This window comes from Lissotriton vulgaris, chromosome 10 (assembly GCF_964263255.1).
Source record: "Lissotriton vulgaris chromosome 10, aLisVul1.2, whole genome shotgun sequence".
Classification (NCBI taxonomy): domain Eukaryota; kingdom Metazoa; phylum Chordata; class Amphibia; order Caudata; family Salamandridae; genus Lissotriton; species Lissotriton vulgaris.
Genome location: NC_141698.1, coordinates 181,744,252 through 181,761,630, shown reverse-complemented (window position 1 = coordinate 181,761,630; position 17,379 = coordinate 181,744,252). Strand labels below are relative to the sequence as shown.

Genomic DNA, 17,379 nt, shown 5'->3' with positions numbered 1-17,379 from the left:
AAGCCATATGGTCAATTTTTTTTAAATGTATACAGATTAAGAGTATCCTTATGGTATATAGACCAAGAGTGATGATTGAGAGGATTCCTCTGATGGATCAGATTGGAAGGGATTCCTGTAGGATTTGAGGGTTATATAGGCTTTTACTAGCGGCATTGCCGGACGATTTAGAAAAAAATGAAACATTATGGGCAGCAAAATTGAATAACCAGGATGTAGACATCTATAGGAGCTTAGATTTATCTGCTGAAATCTTCATATCCTCTAACTTGAAAGCTCAGTTATATAAGACCATAGTTAATCTTTATTTTACACCAGCAAAGTTATTTTCTTGGGGAAAATGGGTTGATGATAAGTGTCCTAGGTGCGGGGTGGGCCCGGCCACCTTGGTACATATGCTTTATGAGTGTGGGGAACTGGCCCTCCTAAAAGTGGGGATCCTTGGGTTTTGGAAAACCCTATTTGCTGGCGACTTTGAGCTGACCCCTACATTAGCTATCTTGGGATATGATAACACCCTGGGGTGTAATAAAGAACAAGAATATTGCCTTTTCTTAGGTACAGCTATTTTTAGAATAATGCTAACAGCCCGTTGGAAGGATAAAGATCACCTACCTTTCAGATGTGGTTAGCTAGGCTGCTAGGGGTATGGAAACAAGAGGCAGCCCTGTATGCATGTAGAGGAAGGAAAGCAAAGAGTCGGGGCTAAAAATCTGGGCATGCATAGCCGAGTGGAGTGGTGAAGCCGTGCGCTTTTGAATAATTAGAATACATGTAATGAGATCAATTCAGCTATAAAAAGGAAATCTAAATGGCTGGGAATAGGTCTGGGCTGTGTACAGTATGACTGTTCCTTTCTCTTATCGTTTGTATATAGCGTCTGTAACATTGTTAGTAACTTTTTATTGGCTCATATATGAATGGAATTCGATATGATATTGTGTATTATGATAGAAATGGTGCATATGTTCTCTTCCCTTTTTTTGGAGGCCGGTTAGTTATTAGGGGAGAAAGGGAAAAAAATGTAATAGCCTTTCCTCAATTTTCTTCCAGAGCATATTTATCCCCTTTAGTGCTAAGGCATTAATATTCTTCTCATATAATTTCCATTGAAATCAATGGAAAATCCATGACGAGTTACCCTTGTCATTAGCAGCCAAGAGGTTAAGGACTGTAAAACGTATTGCTGTTTTTTGGTTTTTCCTCTTTTTCCATAAAAATTATGTAATACTTATGTAAGATTGGTTTCTCTGGGTATGAATAAAACATTAAAAAAAATAAAAAGCTATATGGATTTGATCCATATTAATAATGTCCTTTGTTTTCCTGGGCACTGTGGTGTTTTGGAGAAGGCAGTGGTTTGGTAAGACGGACAGGGACATGCTATGTTTGTCCCCTATCTAAGTGATGCATACCCCAAATTGATATGAGAGATACCTACTCTCACTTCATTAGGTCTGGGTTTTGGCAATGAAGGTGTAAAATAGACCTACTGCTTACAATGTAAATAGTGTGGGTTTTTGTATCCTACCCTTTCAACTATTCGCTTTTATTCAGCTTTGGTCATCCATTGGCTTGAAACCTTAACAATCACATTTTGGCTCATCCCAGTACAGCATTTATCTTTCAACTAAGGCCCTCATTTTGCCTCTCTCTGTCATTGGTGTGATATTTAGTGCACCTGATAAAATTCAACTCCACCGTGTTGGAACTTATTGGGTGCAACATGTGCAAGCCAATTAATAGTTTGGGTGGAATAACACGAAGATTTTGGTGCTAACTGCACAAAACACATCCCGCTAAATACAGTGCCATTTCCCCCTCAAAATACCATCAAGATTCGCCTGCTGATATTTATCACACCACTCGGAACTGTGATGTGTGTGGTAACAGCAGCGGCCATACATTAACCCCAGACCTACTGGCTTTGTCAGTGCTTGTTTGTATTGACTAGAGCAACCCTGATCTACTTCACAAGACTTTGCTATTAGCAGATTGAGACTGTGCCCTTGCAGTGATTTCGGATTTGTTGTTGCAGTTCCAAAAATTCTACGCCAGGTGGTGGTATAGGCCAGCTCAAAAGACCTTGCATTGCCCTTCCCCTCCAGTGTGAAACATGAGCTTTTATTTCCGACATGCAGCCATGCCTCTAACTTTTTTTTCTGTCTCCCTGCTGCTTTCCCTTTTCCAGCGGTAGGGCTGGGATCCTGTCTGCGTGGGCACCGTGAATAGGAACCATGGAGCTGTAATTCCAGAAGGCGAGGCCTGGGGCCTTATCAAAGCACAGGCCAGCAGCAGCAGCGCTCGGTGGCCGTCAGCACTGCACCCTCTATAACCTGTCAGTCTGCCTCCTCGCTCGGCCTCTTTCCACCCTCCTCCCTCTTCCTTCCTCTCCCCCACCTCGCCGCCTGTGGGCAGCGCCGCCGTCCCTCTTTGACACCAGTGGGAGTGGATGTTGCAGCCTCTTCCGCCGTCCACGGCGCCTGCCGATGAATTGTTGATAGGGAATTTGCTCTGGAGGAGCCGGCGTCGAGGAGGAGGACCGAAGGCAGCAGCCGGGCTGGCATTCTCTTCCCAGGGCACAATGGCTGGCCTTCCTGCCTGGGTGGTGACCGCAGAGTACAGGAGCTGGGGGCCGGAAGAAAGGTAAGCGACCAGCTGCTAATGTTTACCGAGTCCAGACAGGCGCAGAACCTGCAGAAACAGATTCAAGAAATATAAATATGTAAACAGAAGAGAATTACTGCCGGCGCGTTAGGTTTATCTCTAGACTACGTGGCGTCACAGTATTAATAAAAGTGCGAGGAAAAACACAGCATGACCGTGTATGGATCCGCTTTTAGGCAGTTCGAAGAAAAATGAAGACGTTTGAGCTGTGAATCACGAGTTTCTGCATGCTAAAGCAAAAACAAATCCGAGTACTTGTGTGCACAGAAAAGAAGTGCCCGTATGCACGACAGATGTTCCTGAAGGGTGGCAACGTCCACGGCAGTCTCCCACGAGAGGGCACGATATTAAGAGCCCTCAGGAAAAGCACGTGTTTGGGGAGAGTTGGGGGTCGAAGTTATTCCAGATGTGGTTAAGTCGCACGACGGGGAGCTGCGCGTGAGGTGTCCTTCTAGATACACAGACGTCTTTTTAGATAAACAGACGTGCACGCTGCCGGCCTGTCAGCCCAGCCCGGCGTCTCCCCTCAGAAGGGGCCTGAGGCTGAAGGCTTCTTTTGTTTTCTTTTGCTTCACTTGTCGGTCGCTCTCACGCTCCGGGAGAGCCAATGGGGGCGCTCGTTGTAGGTAAGACCAGGTTTAACGCGCCAGTGTTCTCACTGCTGATTGGCTCAGCCTAAAAAGCTTGTTTTCACCTTCCAACATGCCACATTTCTGAAATAGCTCAAGGGTCACTGTGCTGCTATTGATAAAAAAAAAGTGTTTTTCTTTCGAATACGATAAGCGTAGTTATTTTTAATATCCTTGCGGGGACAACAATTAAGAGAACCACCTAAAGCCGATATTTTCCCCACTATCGGTACATATTTAAAACGTCAAAGGTAAGGGAATACGCGTCAAAATTGGTTCAGCACCTATCATAATGACCCCGACTGAAATTTACAAAGACATAAAAGGCCAAGTTAAGAATGACAACAAACAAGTTCATGCCAAGTTCTGCTTAATACTTTTGCACAGGGCTTTAAGTGGGATGAAAAAACTTTAAGTGGGGTCCCTCAAAGGGGCGTGGCCTATGTAATTAAGGGCATGGCTTAAAACACATGGTAAAAATCTGTGCTTAGCACAGTGTGATGCACGACTTGCATTTTGCTGTTTCTGTCATTGCATCCAGATATATGATACAACAAGTAACATCATACCTACAACAAGTCAGGATTATTGGTCAGGATTATTCGCTGCGTCAATGGTTGTTAGTTGCAGAAGAAAAATAAGCAGCAACTATGGTTTGTTTTAGATAATATTGAAAACGCTTCCAATTAAAGTCCTGGTGACACCTTGACGATGTTGTTGCTCCTGCGTTTTAAAAAGAGAAGGGAAACCCAGAGAGAAAAAAATGACTCTGTAAAAGATTTCCCTTCCGCTACGACTCTCACCCTGCTTGAATTCATGCCGTAACTTCTCCACTAGTGAGAAGTGAGCATTGTGAGAGCACGCGCAAATTGATGTGCCTGCTGTCACTTCAGTCCGGGGGAAAAAACAAGCCACCTGTGCCAGGGCACAAAACAGAGCCCGATAGAGACCCGTTTCGAGGCCCCCTTTAAAAACTGCCGGTGCTCAACACCGTTGCTTTTGCAGGCCTTTGCAAAATCTTAAAATGGTACAGTTGGTGTCTTTCAATGGAAAAAGTGGTATTCCTCACTGTCAATCTGCTGGAGCGGACACTAGGGGACGCTAGTTGTGTAAGAGGTTGATACCATCAGAACGGAGAAAAAATATATTTGGTGAGTGTGAGGCAGGTTTGCAAACATGGTGAGACTATCGAATTCTTTGAAGGCACGTTCATTTTTAAGAGGGTGAATATCATTAAAAAGTGGGTGATGCCTGCCCCATCTGAGAGTAAGTTGACCAGCATGCGTGTCCTTGGTAATCAATGGGGCAATCCCAATATGAATCCTGCTTTGTTTGTAATTACTATTCACCTATTCACCGTGACCATAAACAAAAAGGTTTTTCTTTTGGCATTATGCAACATGTGGTCCTAATCTTAAAATGGGACAAATAGGCTCTATCAGTCCAAAAGTGCTTAGAGGGCAAGACCAGCTTCTCATCCATAAACCTGGAAATCTTGTGACCTAAACAAATGTAATACTGATAAGCCCTTCCGAGGAATTCCGGCCACAAAGCTGGTTGGAAGATAACACGGCTAAACAGCGCAAAAGAATATTTTAAACCATGCCTCATTGCTACAGCTCTCTCTATGATTTTGTCTTCACCTTTTTTTAGAATTGGATTTGTGTGTTTCTGCTTTTTTTCAAAAATACCTCTTTAATTAATATTATCATTGTTACAGTTAAGACATCCTCTCCTTCCACCTCCTTTGGAATAGCTAAGTAGAAGAAAATGTGCAGGCCTTCAGAGCTCAAAAGGTCTATTAGAACTGCTCTATTTCTTATAGGACTAAATCCTGTTCATCGCTTGCCTCAGTGTTATCCAGGAAAGGCTGCTTCCAGAAGTTCCATGCAGGTGCTGTCTCTCTTTGGTTTTCCATAAACCTCTTTTATGACAGTACCTAAAGATCAACTCGGTTTGTGGTCAATTCTTTGGGTGGTAGAGAGATTTTAAAAGGTGACAATCAGACACAGTGGTTGCAAGTGATACTTCAGGTGTAAGGTGATTCCACACTAGCCTCTTCTAGAGTAGTTTATTTTTTCTTGCCCCAGAAGGCACGTCTCACCTCATAAAAAATGAAATTGTATTGCGTGCTGAACAAGGTTAGTGCTATAGAAGGTACAATGTACCCTCACTCACCCATCATCGTTGTGTGTGTCTGGGCAGATGCCATGGTACTCTCCTACCACACAGGCTTGAAACACTTTTGTGAGTAGTAATCGGAGACAGATTCGATCTTGGAGGCGGGACCTCACTTCAGTTTCAACTTCTTTTTTTGCTGCTTACGTACGTCACCCCACTGATTTGTCTCCAGTTGAAACATTAGGGTGTAAATTATGAAAGGTAAACTAAGTGTAAACTTTATCGACAGCCCCTAAACGAAGCAGCTGGAGATAACTTAAAGCATTGTGTTGAGAATAAACTGTGACAAAGTTTACTATTATAGCACACAAAGTTACTATCTGTACATAGAGGTTAAGAGGGTGTCACAATTGCACAAGTGTTGCTGGTGCTTTTGAACATGAGGGGCTTTGGTACTTTCGAGAATGTTCCAGTAGAGGTGGTACCTCTGGACATTTCTATTGAAGGTTTTCAGGGAAGAGGTCACCCTCAAGCCAGATGGGGGACATTCTAACGCAGCAAGACTAGAAGAAAAAACGGATTTTGCAGGTGGCACAGGAGGATTTGAGGATGATATTGAGTGTAGGAGTTGAGCAGGTGACTCTTCTTTGAGAAAGCAAACACAAGGAGATGATGGATGGAGTGCTGAACCTTCTCAAACACTCACCCCAAGTCACAGACCTGTATTCAATCCATCATCGATCTTTAGCTCACTTCACCACCCCAGTTCAGACCCAGCCATATGCAAATCAGTCTTGACTCTGTTCCTCATGGGAACCGTCCAGCCCGACCTGCCAAGCCAGGTCTTCCCTGGACCGGAAAAAAGCATCCTGGGATCGGTTTCGGGGTAACACCGCTTATCAGCCAGGCTAGCTTGAATCCAGTGGCAAAGTGAGCAAGGGAAATGTGATATTTTGAATAAGTGAGGGAGGGTACGGCCCCCTGGATCCAATTGAATGAACGTGAGGATTGTATAGAGGACTTGGTTTTTCACAATGAGCCTGTAATCCCTGGTTATGAAACAAGAAATGCGTGACAAAGTTGAGTACGTCCAGTAACAATGTGTATTATATGAGACCAATAAGGAGTCTCTTGCAGTAGCCTAAATTGCTGAGGACTAGATATTGTTCAAGATCTTGACCAAACAGAGAACAAGGAAGCGGGCATCCTTTGCATATGATGAGTAGGTGGTGGACAGCAGTGATGCTATAGGCGATGAAAGTGGAAGAAAGTATATAATAGTGAAGTGCATTACCAAGTTCATGACAGGAAGGAGGTTGTCATCAGGGAAATACATGGTGAGAGGAATTGAAGCTTTCGACTATGGATGAGTGGAGTTATCCTGTTTTGTCTTTTTGTTGTGTTATAGTGGCCATCACTCCATCAGTGTTTGATGCAAACGATCCTTGTAATGAACAGCAGTGGATTATAAATGGGTCCCGCTTCAGGTTCATTTATTTTGAAAGAGTGCCAGTGGGTCCTAAACGCATTGCTCCATAAGACGTGACTCTTTATTAAATGCGTTCGTCATTGCTTCGACCCAAATTGAGGGAATAACTTGATACCAAAACCAGTCATCACTGGTAACCTGGAAGTCTGTTTATTAGTATTGTTTTTTTAATGTTCGTTATCTGCACATTGTCTAAACTTTCATGGAACTAACCTATAGTAAATATATCCCAGGCTTCTACCTTCTCCTCGCTCACCACTTGAGAAACTGGGGGCCATCATTTGTGCAATGCGAGTATCATTGTGTGGACTTGTCTGATAGGCTCGCATTTTCTCTTATGCTCTGTATATATACATGCTGCTGCCCGGTACTTGCATTTATCTGAAGTAAAGGTTGCTTGCTGTGGTTGGGTCACAGACGGTGCAGGGTGTTTTCGTGATGTCTCATGAGACCATCATACTTCCTTTCAAGAAGAATTCAAGGGTTTGGAAGCAGTTCAGTCTTTGTAGATCCAACTATTTCCTGTGGGATGGCAGCCCGCCAGGCATGCTTGCAAACTTCTCAGTTGTCCTTCAGCCTGTTTCTCGGGAAATTTCTCTTTCTCGTACTGAAATTAAGTGTCATATCTTGTGAAGGGTGGAAAGAAGCCTTTGCAATTTATTCCCTCAAACCTGTCTCCTCTCTTTACTCCCAGGAAACCAGTAGTAGCAATAGCAACACAACAGGGACTCGTATCCAGATTCTCATAGGTCATCCTACATGTAGTCTCATTTCTTCTAAACAAGCCTGGCGATGTCATACTTGGTAAATAATGCATTTATCTGTGAATACATTCCTGCAGCCTAGTGATAATGGATCCTTTGGGATAGTGGAGAACCTCTATGAGTTAACAAAAGATGAACAGCTCATGCACATCACCACGTAGTAGCACTTAAAGGAGACAAACACATTTGTAGTAATTATTGCCATGTTGGTGTATTCACATATACACACACATACCTTACCTTAAACTCATTTACAGCTGTCACCACAGCCACCTTTTTTCTGCCTATTCACTGGTCGCCATTTGTTATATTTGGGTTGCCCTACATTTCCACACTACTCCCCTGTTACAGATGTCTGATTGACCTCATACCTGGCATAATTTATGTCTGGCGAGCAAGGCCGTTGCCACATCTCTGTTATCAAGACGTACAGATCAACCTTGCATGGATCCACCCACCCGGCGGAATAAAATCAGCCACGGGCTAGTGCATATTTGTGCAGAGTTTATAACCATCTCGCGCATTCGAATTCTGCTCACAATGGGATTTGCTTCTGACCGGAGACAATGGCATTTCTAATTACCTGTCCTCATCCCTTGAAATTAACATTTTACGAGCTACAACCAGCCTATATTTTCTTGAGCTGGATCAGGGCTCTCCAAAGTCAGTCCTGGAGGGTCGGATCCATGCCAGATTTTTAGCGTATCCCTATTTAGATAAATGTTGTTGTCTTAAATATCTGACACGGATCCAGGCCTCCAGGAGAGGCTTTGGGAAACCCTAACCTGGATAAACAGGAGTCTAATTTTCAGGGGATGAGCACAAGTCTTCTCAGCATGGTGTTCACATCAAAAGGGCCCAAATCCAATCAGTGGCTAGATCACAATAGAGAAAAAAAGTATCAGGCTATGGCAATCAAATCTTGTCCTGCTCAGAATGGCAATTTAACTTGACACATGGTTTCTTTCTAAATCTTTCATTCCATCTTTATGGATGTGCACAAGAGCAACACCTTTACTGCGCTTCTTATTCCCCCCAACCTTTTACAGTTTCTCAGGTCTCCTGATCCAGTAGATGAGAGCCAAATGTTTAGGTGCAAGCTTCTCATTCTTTCCAGGCTCCTTATATTTCTGCTTTTTCCTTGTCCTAAAGAGGGGTTGTATAAAACAGCAGCCAAATGCCCTTTTCTATTGAGACTGGTTAGGAAACCAGTCCCTTATTGATCCCCAGAGTCTTAAAGTTCGAGCTCACAGCTGTGATTGGCTCAAGATTAGATTACGTTACCTCTCTTTTCCTCAACTTTCCTGCCATGGCTACTCAGAAACTCCAGGTGGTTCTGAACGCAGCTGTGCACTTTGTTTTAAATGCATTTATACAAGCCCACTTTACTCTTTTACTAAAACATCTTCATTGCTTCCCATTAAGTACAGAATACAGTTTAACCACTGCATTTGGTTTTTAAAGCCTTAAAAGGCCTAGCTCCCTCATTTATTTCCAGGCATTAAAAAAATTACAGACCCTATAGGACGCTGAGATCCTCTTCTGCACAAGTTTTACAGGTGCCAAGAATAGGAAAACCCAGAGCAGGAGAACAATCCTTTTTAGGTCAAAGCCTACTGGTCTGGTTTGCTAAAGACATCTTTGGAACATTTGGAAAGCTTCCCTGGGAATGCATTCCACCCATTGCTTACCTTTGGCTTTGTGGTTCGTAACTCACATGTGCTTGCTTTCTATTTGTTGGCTTTATTTGTTTTGGGCTGTCCAGCTTGAGTTCCTCCCTCCCGAGGCGCATACTCTGTTTATTCTATGTTTCCAGGATGTTTGTTTTTTGTAAACTGGTCGTTGTTCTTATCAAGTCACATTTATTGTGCTTTCAAAGAAAGAGGTAAAATGTGAGGCTGTCATCAGAGGAAGCTTGGTGTTTCCTTTTCTTTCTCTGACTTCAGAATGAGAGGATTTATTTGACACTCTTGCTCTGAAAGGAATGGCTTTATTTCTAGCACACATATCAAAATTGAAGTGCCTGTAAATGAAGTGTGCAGATATTTCAGAAAATATCAGAATTAGGAAATAATAAATGAAGCACATTTTTTTGTAATACTGATGTGTGGTGGAAACATATTTTTATACGATGAAAACAAATCAATATACTACGTTACGACATTTCAACACATCGTTTGTGCGCTGTATACGTTTTAGCAGCAAAACTGTACGTTTATGCAAATGTAATGGTCATTTCAATTGAAAATGTGTTGTCTTTAATGGCAGATCGCTACCACCCCATGAATACTACACTTTTGCCACTCCACTCTATACCACGCAACTGCACTCTACTTACTCTGCACTACCCCACGCCGCTGCACTCTACTCTTCTTCACTCTACTCCTCTCTACTCTGCACCACTATACCCTTTGCCATTGCAATCTACGCCACTTTTCTCTGCACCACAACACTCTTCACCACTGCACTCTAGAACAGTCCAGTCTAGGACACTCCACTCTACTCTGCACCACTAAATTCTATGCCTCTGCACTACTGTCACTGTACTCTATGCCACTTTACTCTATTCTGCGCCACTGCACTCTACGCCACTCAGGTCTATGCCACTCTAACCTGCGCCACTTAATTCTACGTCACTTTACACTACTCTGAAACAATCGACTCTATGCCACTACACTGCACTCTACACTACTCTACTCCACTTTGTGCCACTCCAATCTGCGCCACTCTTCTGCACTGTACTCTACACCACTGCACTCTGCACCATTGCATTCTACACCATTACATTCTATTCCACTGTAATCTACACCACTCTTCTCTACTTTGCACCGCTCTGCGCCACTGTAGTCTAATCCACTGTACCCGCTGCCCTCTATGCCACTCTACTCTACACCACTGCACTCTACCCTGCTACACTTTTTATTATGCATCACTCTAACCTAAGCTACTGCACTCTATGCCACTGCACTCTAGGCCACTCTACTCCACTCTGCACCACTCTACTCTGTGTCTGCATTCTACGCAACTGCACTGTTTGCCGCTACATTCTGTGCTGCTGCTTTGTATGCCACTCCACTGTACGCCAATGCACTCTATGCTGTTTTACTCTAAGCCACTGCACTCTCCCCCAGTTTACTCTAATCTATGCCACTCCACTGTAGGCTACTCTATGCTACACCACTCTATGCCACTCCACTCCACACACTGCCACTCTACCCCACTTCACTCCACACAATGCCTCTCTTCTTTACGCGTCTTCACTTTACGGCACTTCACTCTACGCCACTCTATGCTATTCCAAACTACAGCACTCCACTCTATGCCACTCTACGCCAGTCTACTCCACGCCAGTCCACTCCACGCCATTCCACTCTACGCTGCTCGACTCCACTCTAATTTACAACACTCTACTCCCCAGTACGAAACTCCACACCACAACACTCTATGCCACTCTACGATACTCCACTCTATGACAGTCTGTACCACTCTATGGCACTCCACTCTGTGAAACTCTACAACACTCCATGACACTACACGTCACTCTATGCCACAACACTCCACGCTGCTCTCCTCTGCGTCACAAACGTTTAGTCCTGCTGAAGCAGCAGCCACGCTAGTGTACACCATGGCTAAAACACATCGACAAAGCCAATAGCTCTTGCATAGGTGGGAACCATTAGCTTTGCCAATGCTTGTGTGTATGTGCGGCCTCTCTTGAATTTTATACCTCTTTCTCTGCAAATGGAAGGCACACTGACATCATTCAGTGAAGTGTCAAAGACATGACTTTTCACAAAGGTCTTTGTCTCTTCACCTGATCATTTTAATAAAGACTGCTTGCTTTATTTGGTTATAAGGTACCTCTATCAGCACCAAAATAATCATCCGATGCATGAGCACTATATAAGGTTCTGTAACACCCTCAATGACTGGAAGACAATCTCCACTGAGGACACCATCCGTCTGATGAACTCCATCCACTCAGGATCCCCCACAGACCCATGCCCTCACCACATCTTTAACAAAGCAGACTCCATCATAGCACCGCACCTCCGAGACGTCGTCAACTGCTCCCTCAACTCCGCAACCTTCCTGGAAAGCTGGAAACATGCCGAACTCAGCGCCCTTCTGAAAAAACCCACAGCCGACCCCACCAAACTCAAAAACTACCGCCCTATCTCACTCCTGCCTTTCCCGGCCAAAGTCATTGAGAAAGCGGTCAACAACCAGCTCGCCGCATTCCTCGAAACCAACAAATCCCTCGACTCCTCACAATCCGGCTTCCGAGCCAAGCACAGCACTGAAACCGCCCTCATCGCAGCAACAGACGACATTCGAACTCTATTGGACAATGGAGACACTGTCGCCCTCATCCTCCTCGACCTCTCCGCTGCCTTCGACACGGTCTGCCATAACACTCTTTTACAACGCCTCAAAAACGTCGGAATCCAAGGAAAAGCACAGGAATGGATCACCTCGTTCCTCACCGGAAGAACGCAAAGAGTCCGCCTTCCACCATTCAAGTCAGAAGCCACTGAAGTCATCTGCTGCGTCCCACAAGGATCTTCACTCAGCCCCACCCTCTTCAACGTATACATGAGCCCCCTCGCGGCCATCGCACACCAACACAACCTCAACATCATCTCCTACGCCGACGACACCCAACTGATCCTATCACTCACCAGAGACCCTAACACTGCCAAAACCAACTTACATGAAGGAATGAAAGAAGTAGCAGAATGGATGAAGCACAGCCGTCTGAAACTGAACTCGGACAAAACAGAAGTTCTCATCCTAGGCACCTCCCCCTCCGCCTGGGATGACTCTTGGTGGCCAGAGGCCCTGGGAAAAGCACCCATCCGGACGGACCACGCACGGAACCTGGGCGTCATCCTGGATTCCTCACTCTCGATGAACAGACAAGTCAACGCCGTCTCTTCATCTTGCTTCAACATTCTTCGCATGCTCAAAAAACATTTCGCTGGATCCCCACCGAAACTAGAAAAACGGTCACCCACGCACTGGTCACGAGCCGGCTGGACTACGGAAACACCCTCTACGCCGGTACCACTGCAAAACTCCAGAAAAAACTCCAACGCATCCAGAACGCCTCAGCCAGGCTCGTATTAGACATCCCGCGTAGAGAACACATCTCTGGTCACCTAAGAAACCTCCACTGGCTCCCCGTCAATAAGAGAATTACTTTCCGGCTCCTTACCCACGCACACAAAGCACTCTACGAAATCGGACCTGAATGCCTCAACACACGACTGTCCTTCTACTCCCCCCCTCGCCAGCTAAGATCCTCCAACCAAGCCCTTGCCACTGTACCTCGCATCAACAAAACCACCATGGGAGGTAGATCCTTCTCCTACCTTGCCGCTAAATCCTGGAACGCACTTCCCACTCACCTTCGCCTGACTCAGAACCACCTAGCATTCAGAAAGCAACTTAAAACTTGGTTATTTGACAAGTAACTCCCCTTCCTTCTTCAAGCGCCTTGAGACCCTCTGGGTATGTAGCGAGCTATATAAATTCATTGACTTGACTTGACTTGAGTCTGGATGAAGTTCACCCCTGTCTCTCTGCAGGGATCAGTGGAATACCTGTTTTGGTGTTCTAGTTTGATCTTTAATAGTGGCATATTTTTATTTTGGAAAATTGGAAGTGAAAAACTTGCTCGTTCTATTTCATGGAGTTGTGGAGGTGTAGTAACTTTGCCGTTGTCTTTGGAAACAGCATTCCAGCCTATTGAGAATAAACAGGAAATTGGCCCACGTTTTAGAGGGATAATTTGACACCACAGCTTTTATTCTGAGAGAATGATAGGATGCATGAATAAAGATAGGGGACATTTTCATTAAATGCAGTGGTTCAGTGGGCCACTGTAGACCATATTATCAGGAGTTTTAATCCTGGCATTTCCATTTGGCCAACCTGTGAGACTTTGTAAAAGTCATGTTAAAAGTGGCTTTGTATGCCAACAGTGGCGTGTCTTGAAAAGGTGTAAAGTGTCAAATCTCCTTATTGGCTATATTTAAATGGACTTGTTCATTTATTTGGACATGAAGCAAATGCTATTCAGAATTACGTTGCTGTAAGAAGGTTGCAGAGACGCTTTAAGGAATGGGCAAAGTGGGCTCTGGCCCAGGGGCCCAGCCTGTTAGGGGGCCCCTAACAGAGCAGCTCTGTTCTGCAGAGAGTCTTGCCCTATTGACCTGGATTATTTCTTAAACAGATAGTTTGAAATAACTTTTTCCTTTGTTAAATTTTAATGTGGATGATGTGAGTGTCTATTTGCAGACATTTATTTACAGTGAAATGTTGTGTTCATGTTGCCTACAACATCCATCCCTTAACTAGCGCCGAGACGCCCACGGGTATTCGCCGAGCTCTACAAATGTCAATAAATAAATAAATAAATAAATACAACATCCTTAAAGTTTCTTTTGGATCAAAGCAGAACCTCACACATGAGAAATAGGAGGGTGTCACAGAGATTATTTGCAATATTGTTAATGAGATGCAGCTGTGTTATAATAGTGAAAACACACATCACTATTCATAAATATTAGCTGTAAACACGTTTAGAATATGGACGAGTGTGCCTGTGCACTATCAGTGACTCGACCAAAGACGGCATAAAAGAGCTGAAATTGGATCATAAATTCAAAACTGTTCCTAACGAAGGCCCCAAAAATATGCTTGGCCCCCAAAATCCTTAAGATGTCCCTGGAAGATTGGGTTGCTCACTGCTTACTGATCAGCTGGTATGATCCAGCTACTCTGGTAGAATCAGCTAAAGGATGAAAGAGCTGGCAGAAAAAGCTAATGACCACCACGGCGAGATATAGCAATAATAATGTCTTTGCCCTTTTCAGATCTCCTTGCTGATTAAAAGAGTCGCGTCACGCGCCAGGCCTTTCATTGGTCCTTGGTTGGCCTTGCAATAAAGCTCAGACGCCGGTGATCACATGCAGCGCCTTGTCAGACTTGGAAAAATTATTAAAGAAAACACAGTTAAGGTTGTGTCTCTGTATTCCATTTCAAAGAGCCAGGAAAATATAAATCCGCGAATAGGAGACTGATTACATTTCATTAAATTCTGGTCTGCCTTAAAAAGCTGTTCGTAGAATGAAGGTTTCCACTTTCACTCACCCTGTCATTATTTACAGCTGCCTTCCTTTATTTAGTTCTTTCCCACTGTTTTCGTTCTCAGTCTTTTCTTTCCTTCGTTCACAATTTTTTTACATTCCTTCTGTTTTTTGGCATTCCTACCATTAGTTCGAAAATCAAATCGTTTAATTAACACCATTTTTAGATGCACATTCAATGTCAAGAAACATTAAAACGCCTAGAGGCTAAATATTTTACAGAGGTGTGTTTTATAAAAATACAATTTAAATGTTAAATAAATTAGCTTAATTCTCATCATTGTGCTTTTCTATATCCCCTTTGTTTCTTCATTCACTTATATTGTGAACACGTAATTCTCGCGGAGGGAGGATAGCTTTTACCTAGTGATTATCTAATAATATGTTTCAAACTAAAGCATAGTCTGCACATAACAAAGAAAATCAGACTTCTAGCGAGAAAGCTTTCTGAAAATGAGAGGGAGCCAGTCTCAAGACGTTGTGATTCATAGAGGAGTGTGGACATGATAAGTGTAAAAATAAGCAGCCATTGAAGGCGGGTTGCAAAAAAAAGAATAACCTATTGGTATTTCGACGGTGGTAGAAATGGAAAAAAGACTAGCATTGGTACATGAATCAACAGGAGATGGGCAGGAAGGTGCTGGAGATAAACTAGGAAGACCCTCAAGTGTGTAGAAAGAGATAAAAGAAAAGACTTGACAAATCCAGGAAAATTAGACTTCTTTTTAAGGTATGTTTGATGGAAGGACATCATGAAGAAGGAGAAAGGCAATTTTTTCAAAAAAGCAGTCCAAATGATTTTCCTCTGTATTCACTACAGAAAGTCTCTGCAAGAGTAAACAGAGTATTGCTGGGTCTTGCAAAGCCCATAATATAAATTACACAGCCAGACAGAATATCCATAATAGGATCTCCTACTTATTGGGCCTGCCTTCCAAATTATCTTGTGCAATCGGTGCCCAGGAAAGGAGGGGTTCAGAGAAGAATATAGTGCAGATGGAACTTGACTCACAAAAGTGAGATTAGAGTTGATTCGGGGCACAATACTTGGGATAACTGAACAGTTAAGGAATGGATATGTATGAACCCTAGATATTTTTCTTTGTCAGTATTTGAATTATACTACCAGTTGCTCTGTACGGGGATGACCAATGGTTCGGTACCTACATTTATTGTTTGCATGTACTTGCAGCCAGTCACTGTCCGTGTCTGTGCTGCCGTGGGCCACTGGTGATATCTCCAGGTCCTGGTAGACAGAAGTGTAATTTCGAGTATGGAGAGATGTACAGGAGCTATTTTTACATTTTCTCAAGGCCTGAAAACTTTGCAAATACATGTATGAGCTCATAAGGAATGAGAATGCATTCACTGATGTGAACAAACAAAGCTGAGAGCTGTTTGGGAACTTCTTCACTTGTGCTCCATAGGTCATTTAGCCCATGCCCCAGTGGTTCAGGCCACAGCGTCCCTTATGAAGTGCAGCATAGATAAACCAAGAAATCATGAAAAGGAGAATATTCCCAAGTGGCATTAGTATGCACAGACGTGTTTCCAGAGCATATTTCACTCCTGGCTGTTGTTTTGGTTCTGCTTGTGTTCCTCACTCTGCCATCACTGATCTTTTTTCCGGTTCTAGGCTTTCATATGACAACCTAATGCAGTCTGTGTGTTGTAACCTGTGTTTGTGTCCTATGCACTAATCCTACCGCACATTATAGCAATGATGCGTAGGTTAAAAACACATCAATGCCAACAGTGTCCTTTTGTGATGACATGGAGTGAGGTGGCCACCGTACATTCCGTTGGGATATGGAATAGCTGCTCTGGCTGAACTGTACCAGTAGGGGAGGCACCATGTCTGATTTGGAATTGGTAAAGACCTCCAGCTGCACACCACAAACAACATGGACACGCACAAAACAATTGATGAAGGTACCTATAACTCTAACAGCGTCGTAAGGCTATTATGGCAAAATAGCACCATCCAGAGATAACTGCTTCGAGTCCAGAACGAGTCCTTTAGGATAGATTATCCCCTAGAGGCCCTGGCATCACCCTCAAAACAACTCTAGAGATTTCAAAGGGTTTGTTTGTTTGTTTTTTGGTTTAGTGGCAACGAGTTGACAAGTGAACACAAGACTAACATATCAGGCAGAATATACAGTTGATGATTTCAATACAATTGTGTACTAAGTACCTTAGGAGACCGTTGGTGCTCTACATTCCTGGAAACTATTGTATGACAAAAAAAGTTGTAACTGTAGACTAGTCTGGTAAGCCTACCTAATGTTCTTGTTCTGATTTACTCAGGCTCCCTATTTGATCAGTGCTTAATTACTCGAACATAAACTGACTGGACAATGGATGGCCTGCCGGCTCATGGCAACAAACTGAGCGGACCCAGTATGGGGCAGCGCAGAATTAGCTAAATTGCGACAAACGGCTCCCCATGCGGTAGTACTGAAACACTGTAGCTGCAGGCTGACAGCAACCTTCTCATGTCCCGTGGACATGCAAGCAAGGTGATGTAGAAATTACACAAACTGACAAATTCC

At 43.7% G+C, this 17,379-nt stretch overlaps 1 protein-coding gene across 3 annotated transcripts in view; it reads left to right on the top strand.

The window, feature by feature from the left end:
• Positions 1–2,160: 2,160 nt before the first annotated feature.
• The window catches only part of RAI1 (retinoic acid induced 1), a 633,938-nt gene continuing 618,719 nt past the window's right edge, over positions 2,161–17,379 (top strand). For all 3 annotated transcript variants that reach the window (XM_086940847.1, XM_086940845.1, XM_086940846.1), the window contains exon 1: positions 2,161–2,646. The gene's annotated coding sequence lies outside the window, so the exon portion shown is untranslated. The remainder of the gene's footprint in view (positions 2,647–17,379) is intronic.